Source organism: Microtus pennsylvanicus, chromosome 16 (assembly GCF_037038515.1).
Source record: "Microtus pennsylvanicus isolate mMicPen1 chromosome 16, mMicPen1.hap1, whole genome shotgun sequence".
Lineage (NCBI taxonomy): Eukaryota > Metazoa > Chordata > Mammalia > Rodentia > Cricetidae > Microtus > Microtus pennsylvanicus.
In genome coordinates, this window is record NC_134594.1 from 11,155,215 (window position 1) to 11,170,071 (window position 14,857).

At 44.9% G+C, this 14,857-nt stretch overlaps 1 protein-coding gene across 1 annotated transcript in view; it reads right to left on the reverse strand.

The window, feature by feature from the left end:
• Positions 1-9,230, reverse strand: part of Kcnmb2 (potassium calcium-activated channel subfamily M regulatory beta subunit 2) — a 248,816-nt gene extending 239,586 nt beyond the window's left edge. The window contains exon 1 of the mRNA XM_075950490.1: positions 8,809-9,230. The gene's annotated coding sequence lies outside the window, so the exon portion shown is untranslated. The remainder of the gene's footprint in view (positions 1-8,808) is intronic.
• Between the last annotated feature and the right edge of the window lie 5,627 nt (positions 9,231-14,857).

Genomic DNA, 14,857 nt, shown 5'->3' on the forward strand with positions numbered 1-14,857 from the left:
ATTTCCTAAGAGTTTCACTAGGAAAGACACTTTACTTTCAGGATAAGGGTTTAGACCTGGATGGAGGTGGGTGGTCCTTGGACTTCCCACAGGGCAAGGAACCCTGATTGCTCTTTGGGCTGACGAGGGAGGGGGACTTGGTTGGGGGAGGGGGAGGGAAATGGGCGGATCTCTGTGAGTTCGAGACCAGCCTGGTCTACAAGAGCTAGTTCCAGGACAGGCTCCAAAACCACAGAGAAACCCTGTCTCGAAAAACCAAAAAAAAAAAAGGAGTCAGAAACTTGACCTTTTCCCTCTTTTCAGGGAAAAACTGAATGAAAGAGGAATGAAAAGCTCTGATCTACAATCCCCAAACTCACTGAAATTCCCGACACACACTGTCATGGGGCTTTATTTTGAACATTTTCCAAATCCGGTCCTCTTTTTGAAAGAATCTTATTTAGGGAGTGGAGAGATGGCTCAGCAGTTAAAAACACACGCTGAGCTCCCAGGCTTGGTCCCCAGCACACACATCAGGCAGCTTGCTGTCACTGGGGCTGCCAACTCCAAGGGACCCGATGCCTCTGGACCTCTACCCACACAGACACACTAACATACACAGTTCAAAGGAAGCAAATGATTCCCAATCACTGAGACGCTGGAAGTCTTGTGGTCTAGGAACTAGCAGGCACCAGACACTGCAGACTCGCCTTCCCCCCTTCAGAAGAGCCCTGTTTACTCCACAGCACACAGAGGGGATTCCGTGGAATTAAGATTTATGTGGTTTGTAGAATCCTAAATCCCTGGCTGTATGCATGGCCTGGTAAATACAGATAAAACATTTATCTGTTTTCTCTATAGCTTTACTCAGGGAAGAAGGTGAAGAGGAATGAGTATATTGATCATGTTAAAGACATCCTAAAGTCATATATATATTCTTAATGCAATTCTCTTCACCTGGGAGTTTATAAAAACAGTGTTCCAGCTCTCAATAAGTCTATAATAAGTTAATTACTGGCTTAAAAATTACACTTTAAGCCTGGTACGGCGATGGCTCTGTGGGTATTTGCCTTTCAAGTATCAGGATCTGAATTCAGGTGAGCAGAGCCCATGCACACCCAGGTACAGTAGTGTGTGTCTGTAATATCAGCAGTCCCCTGTGACAGAGACAGGAGACTCTCCAGAAACTACCAGGCCAGCAAGCCTGGCTCGTGCAGCCATAAACCACAAGACACCTGTCTCAAAGGAGGTGGAAGGGAAGGGCCAACTGCCAAGGCACTCCTCTGGTCTCCTCAAGTATATGGTTGTATGTGTGTCTCCACAGTTACAGATATGAACACATATGCAAAGATAAAAAGACAAAAAGTATACTTGAATTTTTTAGTCTTACGAGCTTAACTATTCCTCTCACCCCAGTTTACCAAAGGGGATACAAACTGAAAATGAGCTTCCAGGTCTAAAACCTTTCCAGGCTTCGCTTCCCACTCAAGAAGAACACCCAAGTATCAGGGAATCTGCATGTGGGTTCATCTGACATCTCCCCTATTTTGTATGCATGCCAGCAAATCTAAATTGTAGTTTACCTGCCTGGCATTGCAACCGTCTTCTTTACTGAAGTGTTCCCTCTCCTGCTGCTACACTGAAATTCTCATCTAAGCTCTATTGCTACCCTGGCTTTGATGAGGAACAGGCTAGGGTAGTTGCTGTGTGAACTGTCAGCGCTGAAGGCAAGATCCCACCATGTGCCTTACAGAGATAAGGGTAGCCAACAACCATGGACCAACAGCAGGAGGAAGGGAGAAGGAGCTGTCTTGGGGTTGGGGATGCATTTCCCATGGCCTGGGAATGGAAACAGAAGAGGCAAGAAGACAAGCAGAGAGGAGGTTGTAGGTCTAGGTTCACACGTAAAAATATGTCACTCAGCAATCTATTGCCGAGGTGTGGGAGTCATCTGTCCTTACGTCCAGCCAGATATAGAGACATCAAGTATAGACTAATAATCATGGATTCAATCAAGAAACATGGAAGGTCCTGCTGACTGACTGAGGAAAGAGGAAAATTCCTGTACCAAAGTCCATGGGGCCAGGTTGCAATTATGTAAAGGCATTCTGGAAACCTTGTAAAGATCTTTTAAAAGTCAAACCCATAAGATTTCATGAAATTTTTACAATGGTGTATTCATCTGTTGGGGTTATACAGTTAGAACTGGTTGTTGTTACAAAGGTGGGGTTGAGTTAAAGGAAACAACCCCAAAGCATTAGCTTTAAAATAAAGCTTCAGACTCACAGAATTTGGTTTCACAGCACAAGAAGTCACTGCCGACTTGAGAGGGGAGTGTCTACCTCCGCCAGAGTCAGCACTGGAGAGTTGCTCAGTGGTTTAAGTAAAACACCCTTGCTAGACCTGTGATAATTGGTAAGATCACCTGAAAATTGCATGTATGTTGGTCTTTGACCTCACATCGTGTCATGGATAGCACCAGGTCATATGACATCATTTTGTGTCATAGTGCCTCCACCTGGACATTTTCTTAGGGAGCCCAGGCAGAGCAAAGATACAAGAAACATTTAAGACAGAGCCTAGGGTGCTTGGCTGAAATTTTGTCTTAGGTACTTGGGTTTATAAAATTGATTTTGGCCTTTCAGAGAGATGGACTTTTGCCTTGTCTTTTCTTCATGGCTGCTTCTCTCTTTGGGGCCTGATAAGAAATAAACAAAGCTCACCCATTTCAGCAGGGTCTGTCCCTGGTCATGGCCTGATGTTTCACAGCCATGAACTCCTGTGTGATACCTTGATGCTAATGACTCGCGTGCTGCCTACTGGATGGATGTAGAGGTGCGCAATAGCAAGGAGACGCACTTCTGCACACGTAACTCTGGAGAGAGGGGAGGATATTTGCCCAGTGTGCACCAAGCCCTGAGTTCAAGCTGCAGCATCAAGCAATGTGACCGAAATCATACCAAAATGAGAACCCATGGAAGTGTTGCTGTTCCTGTTTGTTTTGTTTTATTTTGTTTTGTTTTGGATACAGAAACTCACTGTGTAGCCCTGGCGCACCCGGAGAAGGACAGAATGGGAAGGCTTCCAGCCTCCAGTGAGTTCTACCTTCCTCTGCTTCCTCACTGCTGGCACTAAACGGACATAAAGTATATTTTTTAAACAACATTTCTATGTGTATTTTATATGTATAATTAATGTTTGTGATTTCATATCGGATCACAATAGGTAGTGTGTACTACGTGTTTAATCTTCGCCAGGCACAGTCTTGACACATAATCATGAATACCCCCATGAGTTCTGAACTTGTGCTGTCTGCGTTTCTGTTGAGGAGACAGGGGCTCAGGAGGCTGGCAGCAGAGGGCAGGCGGGCAGACCTGGGATTCAGAGTAAGGTCTTCACAAAGGCTAAGCTGTTTCCTGCTGTTTCATCACACTAGTTCGCACACACCTGCCCCACTGAAATTAGCTCCCGAAAACTGGAGTGTACTTTGGCCAAGGAAAGAAATACTGCCCATATTGTTCACAGAAGGAAAAAGTGATTCTCAAGTTCCACGAAAAACTCTCTAATCACGGCAGCCTTTAGCCACTCATTACATTAAAGGGGCTAGCCTCATCTATTTACCGGAGGCTACACGGCTGAAAAGAGAGGAAATGAGCGTTTTCGAGCCCTGGGCCTCAGTTGGCTGAGCTTTTTCTGTATCTTACTTTCCTCCTCTGTTCAATGGAAAGAGCCACGTCTACAGCTAGGCCATGGTGTAGCCCTCAAAGGCAACAATAACAGAAACGTTTCTTAAAGTTCTAGGCTCCCGGCATTCTGGTGGAGAAGGGGGACATACGTGATCGTCTTTAATCTCCAGCCCAGATGTATGTATTTTCATCACCAAATGCAATAAGGAAACTGAAGCTCATTAAGAGTTAAAACTTTCCCCAAGAAAAAAGAAAAGAAGTTCCTGTTCTTGGGTGCTGTGTCTCTAACACACACCTTTCCAGGCTCTTGTAGACATAGTGGCCACCATCTCTTCTTTGTGCTTTGGGCAATAAGGTAATGTATTGTGATGTATTTAGTGGAGAATATATACTTTATACATAGGAGGAGACCACTGTTAAAGAGACCTCTTGGATTAGGGGAGAATGTGACTTAATAACACACCACAGTTGTTGGATATAATTGGTTGATTCCCAGTATCCTAGATTCTCCTAGAACCTTCTAACGTGTCTTTCTATTTCTTCCAGGATCAACATAGGAAAGCAGAGGAAAGATGGGGGCATTTTACAGTCACAGTCATTTGTAGGAGACATGCTGTGCTCTTTCGAATGTTTGGATAAGAGCAAATTCAGACAAATTGAATTTATATTTCTTTTGACATTGATTGGGATCAGAGAAGTGGTCCCCTCCTATGCAGAGAGAAGGAAGAAAATCCTCTTAGTAAATCTCCTTGGCTTATTCAAGATATTTGGTATCTCTCTGTAAAACATAACAGGATGTTAAGGTGCAGAGTTTAGTCCCCAAGGTTGAAAATAATGAGTGCTTGGGCTCTAACATGACAGTGGATTTTGATGAGGAAAAACATTTAACTCCTACACTGAGCGACATGTTCAACCACGAGGCCATAGCCTAGGGAGTGCCTACTTCATAAGAAGGCTCCTAACAGAGACCTAAAGCAGTGAGGCTCGGGACTAAGAGGGTTTTCTAGGGAGGGGCACGGTGGGGGGAGACAAAGGCCGTAAGATCTGGGTGTGGGTGGGTCTGAGGATTCCCCCTGCAGCCACCATGGCAACAGTGGATTGGGAATAGTGAAGGAAGAGCTGGACTTGTGGTCCCTGCAAGATTTGGACCGCAACCTGCAGGCAGACGGGTAAGCAGAGGAGGGAGGCTTTTGAGTAAGAGATATTGTTAAATTTCAGTTGGGATACAACACTGGTTTGGGAGACAGTATTGAATGCGAACAGAAGGAAGGAGAGGAAGAGATCAGTTGTGAAAAAAGTCCACTAATTTTGGGGAGTTGACGAAAGGCCATGGAACAAACAATGATAGAATTAGGTCTACACTGAAGGAATGGGCAGTGGGTCTAGGCACTATGGCCTGTGAGGGGATGCGGGGATTCAAAGACTTCCAGAGTTTGCTTCTGTGAAAACAGAACAGTGGAGTCTCCAGTGACATGGGAAGGAGGTCTCAGGAGGAATCCAGAAATCTGATTTAGAACACAGTAAGTGAGGCGGCTATAAGATGTTTAAGGAGCTGGTCTGTAGGGAGTTAGCTATGTCAGTAGGGGGTCTAGGTTAGGCCCCAGAATGTGTGAGCTGTGTGTCCATGGATAGTCTTAAAAGACTCCAGACAGGACTTGACATATGTGGAGCTTAAATACAGATAAAGAAGAGATTTACAGTTAATCCGTGAAACACTCAAACATTTTAAGATTTAGCAGAGAATGAGGAAAAGAATTTGAAAATGACCTCCATTAAGAACTAAGTGAAAGGGCTGGAATGATAGGTTGGTGGCTGAGTGCTTGCTGCTCTCAGGGAGGACTTGCCTGGACTGCTTTCCCAGAATTCAGTTCCAGCAATTCCCAACTGCCTGTCTCTCCAGCTGCTGGGGAGTCCCATGCCTCTGGTCTCTGTGGGCCCCTGAGCTCCATCACATGCCCACATACAGACATATACACTTAATTGAAGATAATAAAACCCTGAAAAATGAATAGAATTTTACACACACACACACACACACACACACACACACACACACACACACACACGCATACACACACCCCTCCTCCTCTCTAGACAACCTCGATAAAGACAAGGGAGTCAGTATTTCAGAGAGGTTAATGCTGAGCTCCTCAAGGAGTATTAAAAAGCCAAAAACCCAAGGAGCCTCGGCAGAGATACTTCACCTGAACTGTCTTGCTTGCACAAACAAATGGTTTTGGAATTTTAGATGAAGACATAGTTGGTGCCGTGAAGTAAGCTAGGAGGTGAAATGGCAGCGTGTATGGAAAGGAGATGTGGGTGGGCTTTAGGACACGTGTCCTGTTGTAGGGGAAGGGCCTGACCAATGAAAGTAACATGCAAACAGAAGGAACTCCTACACCAGTGTCCTGTGACCACTGGGATAACGCTTCCCACAAAACATCTTAGAAAGTACAAAAATGCATGCACCATACCGAGAAAGCTGCTGCTGCTGCTCCTTTGGTGTGCATTTTTTTCTATCTTTTCAAACACACATGCATTCTTAGAGTTAGAGTTACATTGCATCCCTATGTTGTAAGCTGAACTGTATTGCGCAGTTGCACATATGCTCTTGTAATCAAGGCTGTGTTGCAGATATATTATGATGGTTTACTTTTCTTCTCGATCCTACAGCAGGGATTTGGAGGAGGAAGAATTTTTTACTATTATTAATTCCAAGAGAAGAGAGATCTGGAAGAGAAGGTGGTGTCGGTGTGAGAAATATCACTTCTAGTAGATACAAACAGAGTGGAGGCTGCGTGTGTAGACCAGGTATAGATCAGAGGGACTAAAAAGAAAGACTGCTGTGGGTTCTTGGTACCTTGGTCACGGAGATGGTGGGTTCTTGCCAGGAGGACTGAGATAACAAGACTGACAGATGCCTTGTTTGTTTTTTATATCTGGGAGGATGCCTGGCACACTTCCTGTATAGCTGGAGGAGGTTTTGTTTTGCATTAACTGGATGGAGCAGAAACTGAAAGGGAAAGATGATGGGGGACGCTCTGGCTGGTGCCTACCGACATCATAAATGGGCAATGGATTTAATTTGTCACACAAAGTAGACTGACCAAGTAAGTAAATTACTCAGCTCACCTTTCCTCATAGCTGACAAAAATAAAACCCAAGTCACCCTGTTTCCTCCTGGTTTACATTTTCATGAGGTACAATCCCGACGGACACACACCAACCAGAGTTAACGTAAGGGCTTTCCCTACAAATCTGTGCACAGTGTGGAAATCATTTTAGTTTATCAGTGAAGTGTTAGAGCATAACTAAAAGAAAATCGTCCCTCCACTGTGGCTTTCATGGCATCAATTGTCCCTCAAAGAAATCCTTGATACAATCAGATTTAGGTAAAATTGGTTAGACTCAAGTCACGAAAAGTCTTCTTAAAGTCCAGGAAAGCAGCAGCCCCTGCCTGCTAACTTCTGTGACATAATCTGTGCTTGTGAAGCCTGAGCTCTGTCTTTTTCTCGGTATAGATTCTTCACTGGAGACCTCAACTGGTTAGAGACGGGGACTTCACAAGGTCAAGGTCATGCCCTCCACTAGCCACAGAGAAGCACAAACTACGTCTTAGCCCTGAATCTTACCAGGAAATCCAGTTATTCATAGTCACGTGTTCCAGGTTACTTAAAGAGCAGCTAGGACTGGTAGCTGGTTCAGTAAACTGCCCTGAGGAACAGACACACAACTTCAAGGCTAGAGGTGTCTCAGCCATGGGAAAATGATCCCGAGTTTGTGTGTAATGTGTACACAGGAACTCAAAACACAGGCATCCCACTTAACCTTATCTCCAGGATTTATATTTAGCTGAAAACGAACATACTGTAATTGTCCTTAACACTTATTTTTAATTTATGCTGCATTATACAGATGTTCTAGACCAGTGGAGAACATCGCACTCTTTATAAATGTGAACATTTGAAGCTTCTTTGCTGTTCATCGTAAATAAATCCACGTATTGTAACTCGGAGTTTCGGAGGTTTTGCTTGTTTGCTTGTCTTCTGGATAGAAAGCATTATCTATCAGCGAGGAGTGAAGTCCACAGGGAAAGGACGCACCAGAGCAGAGGAACACACTTTGTCCCCGCCACTTCACACTGAGGGTCACAGGCAATGACAGAACTAAACTGCCACCACAGATCTAATTGCAGAAACCTGGGTTTTGGAGCATGGTAGTTTTGCCTGTAAAATCTCAGCGGGTGGTTCCTACATCCCCCCTCTCACAGAGCTTCCCAGATCCCATCTGAAGTACAGGGAGCTGTAGTTCCTTGCCAAATCTGCTCATGACCTCCTCCTCCCTGACTGTGGAGCCCACCTACCCTTCTCATCTTCAAGGAGAATTATGCTTTTATGCTGCTTATTAAGGAAATAAAAGGTCAAGCCCTTAACCTCTAATAAATCCCCATTTCCATCTGCGATCCAGCAGCTGTTAAAAGGCAAGACAGGAATCGAGAGAGAAAAAGCCCCTTCTTCGGTCCCCAACTCCAGGTCTGTTTTTAGCAAAGCCATTAAGAGGAACGGCATGGTGTGGATCAGCTTTTCAACATGCAAGATGGACGGAGGAAACCAGTTTTCTCTTGTAGTAGATTATGGGGGGGGGGGAAATCCATCACTATCTCCAAATTACCCTCTGACCACTAACGCACATTGACTTCAGGAAAAAAAAAATTTACCTAACAGGTTTCAAGTTCAGCACGGCTTCCTCGTCTATTTTTCTTGGATCTCTCTGCCTCCCACCCACCAAAGTCTTCTCTCAATGCCCCCTCCCCAGCCTATCTGGCACCACTGGTAAGAAATGAACTGTTTTCTCCATGACCTCTAAGCCTTCTATTCCACGACAAGCAACGTGGAGTGCACACTCAGCAGGCTCCAAGAGAGCCGGGAACCAGTCTGTCCGCGAGGCTTTCCAGCTATAAAACCTCACACTGCCCACTGTGTTTTGCGTTTAGGTCAACGTGGAGCCCCCAAGCCGACTCAGCCTCTCTCTCCGTCGCACCTGGCTGCCTGCTATCGCTGACCCACACAGCACCCCAGCGCCGATCAAACAACAAAAAGCACCAAACAGCAACAGATTCCTTTGTTTTCCATGCAAATCCTACCTCCGGTAGTTGTCACATCTTCTTCAAAAGCCACGCTTAATTTTTAATGAGAGCGATCCCGTGCCGTCCTCCGCACAGCCACCCGTACTCATCTTTACCCTTCGCGCTGGCAGCCTTTGTGGACCATTGATGTCACACCCTCGCTAACTCATGGCTTTAACACTCCTCGCTCAAAATGTCTGCAAGAGTTTGGAAGGACAATAGGAGTGACGGGCACGCTAGACAGCCATGCTTAAGATTAGTTCTCTGAAGCTCTGTGGAAGCCGGTTCAGACTGTTTTTTAAAAGCGGGCAGGAGGTAGGATTTATTAGCCTATGACAGGCATGCTGCTTCTGTTTTTATTAAATACTGTAATAGGCTGTCTGTTAGCATCGCTGTGATAGGTCCAGCATTTCTTCCCACTGCTTTCGAATTTTCAGACTGAAAAGGGAGCCAGTTTGATCTGACTTCCCTCACTTCGACACCACCCTGCCCTATGGGGTCAGATTTCCAAATCCTCTAACTTCGGAAGAGCTCCCGCCTGTAAATAAGGGAGCGTGAACTCGGGAGTAAACACCTTTGCAATCCCCAAGAGATCCTTTCACTCCCAGCAAGGGACTTTTGCTCTCTCAAGTTAGAGAAAGAAGCTATTTCTGGAGCTAGGTGAGAGCGTCCTTTGGAACAGGGAAAGTTGTCATGGGTGACTGAAGTTGCCTTATGGTATGTACTTACTCAAAGTCTCAAATGATGTATCAGTTGGATAGACCACGCATCAGTAAACAGATTAACTCATTACGGCAGTGGGCTGCGAAGCTCCTTCTTCCAGTTGGAGGTCATCCTTTTTCCTGCGTTACTATCTACATGGGCAGAATGAAAGGTGGGTACAGGGGCTCTGGACCAGTGCACTGCTTTGATGCTGTTTGTTTGCACAATCATGACTATGGATGCAAGCATCACTGTGAAAAGTATTCTTCCAGACAGGAACACACAGAACACAAACAAAACACACACACACAAGCAAAAGTTCCTGGTAGAGAATGTTTTATGCTCCACCCACCTAGGCTTAGTCTTTTTTGTCTGTTTTTCTTTCTCCTCTCTTGCTACCTTGGAACCACAGTTATATAGTAGTTACTATGGAAACTGAGTGGTCGGCTCCGAGGGAGGGGCTTAGAGAACAGCAGATGCAATATGGATGGGAATGTTCTATGTTGGACTGTGGAAGAGAAATCGAGCAGTGGGCAACAAACAACATAAGCCCACTTCAATGGCCCTCTGGAGCAGCACCTCAAGGGGAGTGATTGTAAGTCACCGTAGTTTAATTATAGGCATTTTTTTGCTGTTTGGAAGTATTGCATTGAGCAGACCCATATCCTATTCCATGCAATAACTGAACATCAGAATTGCTCTTTTATCTGCATAAAGATTTTGCTTTCATCTTTCTTTCTTTCTTCCTTTCTTTCTTTTCCAGGCTCCTGGATGTTGGTTTGAATAAGCCCTGATTGTATTTGAATTTTAGTTATTGGACTGGTTTATAGTGTCTTTTGGGGAATAAAATGTGATTTGGTAGAAAAAAGACCCTCCTTGTATCACAAACCATAATCATATTTCATTCTAAGTGAGTGTTCTTACATGATTTCTTCGGGAGCTCATCCTGGTTTTGAATGTGCAATTTGAATTTTGAAAGCTAATACTTCTACAACAGAAAGTAGACTCTCTCTCTCTCTCTCTCTCTCTCTCTCTCTCTCTCTCTCTTTGTTTTTTAGTTCTTTAGAAAGAAAAGAAACACTTTTGAAAAGAACTTTTGCTCATCACCTGGTCACCTAAGACAAAGCACGTTCTACATGAGTAGTGTAATATTCACAGCTGTGAAGAGGAGAACTGAAGATTGTTGTCATCAGTGTCTGAGTCTCACAGTAATTGGAGCAATTCACATTTTACACAAAACACAGCTCTCACCTCAAATGGAATAAGAGGTTATTCTGAAGACAAATTTGAATCACTAAAGCCTGTGAAACATGGAGCTTGGTTACCCCAGGTTCCACATACCCATATGGAAGCAGTTTCTTGGAGTTAGAACAAATCCAGTTATTAGTCATAAGGTCTTAAAAATATGTTGGTGGGGATCATCAGAGAGGCAGTTACAGAAAGGTGGGGAAATCTCTCTTGTTTCCTAAGATGCTATCTGGTAACAGTTTAAACTTTTGGTTTGGTAGCTAGGCCAAGATAAAATATAATTTTGTCAGAACCTGCAGCATTCTAACCTTTCCGCATCCCTGAAGTTCTGATCCGGCCCTCAGTCTTTGAGGACACGGCTTCTTTCCAGGCACTCTTGCTCACCATCCAATGAGAGGGCACAACAATTACGGAATGAAATTGTTACTAGGAAATTCTTTAGGATTTGGTGGAAACATTTTTTCCCCTGTTCTTTTTGTAAACAGGCAAGCATATCTCCCACCATTTGCAATGGGAGAAGGGTTATTTCAGTAAAAGAATATTTATGGTGTTCTTTTTAAAAATGATGGAGAAGTAATGTCATAATTTGCACACTCTAGACTTTTCTAGATGAGAAGCTAAACACCATTGTAAGCAACATGTTTGTAGTTTGGAGAGAAGGGACAGAGGGAAAGGAGAAGAGGGGAAGAAAGGAGGGCAGAAAAGGTCCTCAGCCAAAAGGTGCTCCCATTGGACCCCGTCCCCCAGTCCTCTGTGATAGGTCAGCAGCTACCCTGCCGTAGCATGCAGAAGGGAACTGGAGCAGGCAAGGATCTTAGGGGTGCTTTAGTGGTGCTATGTGGGTTGTCTGGATCTCTCTGAGGTGCAAGCATCCCCCTAAGTGTGGGGTCAAATATCCCCCCAAGTGTGTGGTCAAGGTAAGATGTTTTTGTAATGAGGAAGAAGGAGCATGGTTGAGTGAAGGAAGGAAGAAGAGAAGGGAAAGGAAGGGAAGGGGGAGGGGAAGAGAGTAGAGAGGCAAGAAGGGAAGGAAGGAGTTCTAAGAGGAAGGTGAAGAGGGAGAGAGGGAGGAACATCTCCAGGTGGCACTGTGTTGGAAGAAGACACAGGCTTGATTTTGAGAATGTGATCCTGTTTGAGCATCCAGTGTTGAAAGGAAAGGAAAAGGGTGGTCCTTGCATGTTTTCAGGGTTGTGACATGAAGCCCATTAGGGAGAAGTAAAGTTCATTACAAATGAAACTCAAATAAACTTGGCTGTACCCAGACAGGTATAGAGACGCATGGATGGAAGAAAGTGCAACGCTAGAGACCAAGGCATAAGAAAGGGCATAGGAATGGGGGGGGGAGGCATGTACAAAATCCAGAGAGAGCAAGAGCATCTCTCCCTCTGGGTCGCACACAACAGCTCCCCCTTTGTTTCTATATCTTACAAGTCTACTTTTTCCAAAAGAGAGAAACCCATGTCACAGATCTTGACAGCTTTTCTGCCATTCTGAAAAGAGCTGGTGTGAAGAAAGCATTTGGTCTCTCCCTGCATAGCTTTCCTGTCCAGAGGCGGAAGTGTGGACCAGCAGAAGGCAGGCACCACAGGGATGCATCTGAAGAGAAGGATGTGCAGTCTCTGCAACTTGGTAACACTTCCACAGCATCTGTTCTCCCTGTGTGCAGAAGAAAACTTGTTCTCGAGAGAATGTGTGAGTGTGCATGCCTGCGTGTGTGTGTGTGTGTGTGTGTGTGTGTGTGTGTGTTAATGAATACTAGAAGGGGGAAGTACAGACTGGTTGACAGGGATGTGAGTCTGGAATTGGCAGCTTACATGTGCAGGCGGCAAGCGTATAGTTTAATGAATGGAACTATGAGGACACCCATTCATTATGAGTCATCACTATTAAAATGAACATTTGATAGATATATAACTTGGAGGTGTAGCTATTGGCTACAGATCCGACTGATAATGATATTGTGGGGTGTATAATTCACACTCTGAATAGTGCAGCATGAACATTTGCTCTGCTCCATTTTTCTAGGAATAGCAGAGAGTTTAGCAGCGACTTCCTTCCTGTCACCCTGTGAGTTTAGAGGCTGAGTCACTCTGCAGTGAGCGTCCTTCCACTTTAGGTTCATAAGAAAGTAATTATCTAGTGTGGACTGAAATGTGTAACCCCGGACGGAAAGAGGAAAGAGTGGGAGAAAGCTAACTAATAAAATAACAATTCTGTAAAAGTTTACATGTATAAACTAAATTCACCTATCTTTTGTTTTTGAAGACAGTCTCACACTGTAGTCTACTCTGGCCTCAAACCCATGACAATCCTCCTGCTGTGGCCCCTGGGCTATGAGGATTTTAGGTATGAGCCATCATGCCCTGTTCTTTTACACTGGTTTTAATCTTCAGAATGAAATCAATGAGAGGCAAGGCAGATCTCACTGCCTCTCCTCCATCCCTGCATGTATGTGTGTATGCATATATTTTGTGCAGCTGTGTATATCGTGTGTGTGTATGTGTGTATGCATACGTTTTGTGCAGGTGTATGTATCTTGTGTGTGTATGTGTGTATGTATATGTTTTGTGCAGGTGTGTATATCTTGTGTGTGTATGTATATGTTTTGTGCAGGTGTGTTTATCTTGTGTGTGTATGTGTGTATGTATATGTTTTGTGCAGGTGTGTATATCTTGTGTGTGTATGTATATGTTTTGTGCAGGTGTGTATATCTTGTGTGTGTATGTGTGTGTGTGCGTGCATCTCTGGAGAGGTCAGAAGACAACCTCAGATATTGTTCCCTAGGCACCATCTACATTATCTTTTGAGGCAGGGTCTCTCACTGGCCTGGAACTCATGAAGCAGACAATGATAACTGCTAGAGAGGTCCCAAAGGTCCTCCCCAGCACTGAGATTAGAAGCATACACTACCATGCCCCCTCTTTTTTGCTTTTTTAAGATGAGTTCTGGAAATAGTTCTTATGTTTGTTTGGCAGTGCTTCACTGACGGAGCCATCTGTCCAGGAGGGCAAATAGTAATAGCTCTTCCCTTTTTGATGGCTGAAGGGAGAAGTCAGGTACTTAGTTCTTCAAGATTGCGCAGCCTGTGTGTCCATCTTCCAACTGATAACCCGGTGTTCTTTGCACTAAATGAAGCTGGTTTCCAACACATTTACCAGGTAAAACTACTACTTTGGGAAACCCAGGCATGTAAGCATCTGAAGGAAAATTCTTGAAAAGAATTTATATAAATAAATAAATAAACGAATAAATAAATAAATAAATAGAAGCCACAAGCTAAGTGAGAATGTGTGCAGAAGATCCATCTCATGCAGGACTATGTCTGAACCAGACAATGAACTTTCAATGCTTGCTCAGGAGGAACCAGCCCAGTTAGAAACAGGCCCCAAAATCTAACATAGCACTTGCCAGTGAGGAGATGCAAGAGCGAAACCAAGCAGATGAGAAGCTGTTCCAGACCACAGTCACGGGGAAATGGCAGACTAAAACAACTGGCTGTCTCTAGGTTTCAGACAGAGTGAGTTAGGGGAACAGGCATGACGCTGAAGGGTTCCTGAGATAGGTGGAGACAGGGACTCTGTTTACCGTGCTGAGGGTGAGCTTGGTACAGCATGTAGGAGGGTGATTTGGGGGTGTGCTGAGGGTGAGCTTGGTACAGTATGTAGGAGGGTGATTTGGGGGTTTGGTGAGGGTGCGCTTGGTACAGCATGTAGGAGGGTGATTTGGGGGTTTGGTGAGGGTGCGCTTGGTACAGCAGGTAGGAGGGTGATTTGGGGGTTTGGTGAGGGTGCGCTTGGTACAGCATGTACAGGGTGATTTGGGGGTTTGGTGAGGGTGCGCTTGGTACAGCATGTACAGGGTGATTTGGGGGTTTGGTGAGGGTGCGCTTGGTACAGCATGTAGGAGGGTGATTTGGGGGTGTGGTGAGGGTGCGCTTGGTACAGCATGTACAGGGTGATTTGGGGGTGTGGTGAGGGTGCGCTTGGTACAGCATGTACAGGGTGATTTGGGGGTTTGGTGAGGGTGCGCTTGGTACAGCATGTACAGGGTGATTTGGGGGTTTGGTGAGGGTGAGCTTGGTACAGCATGTACAGGGTGATTTGGGGGTGTGGTG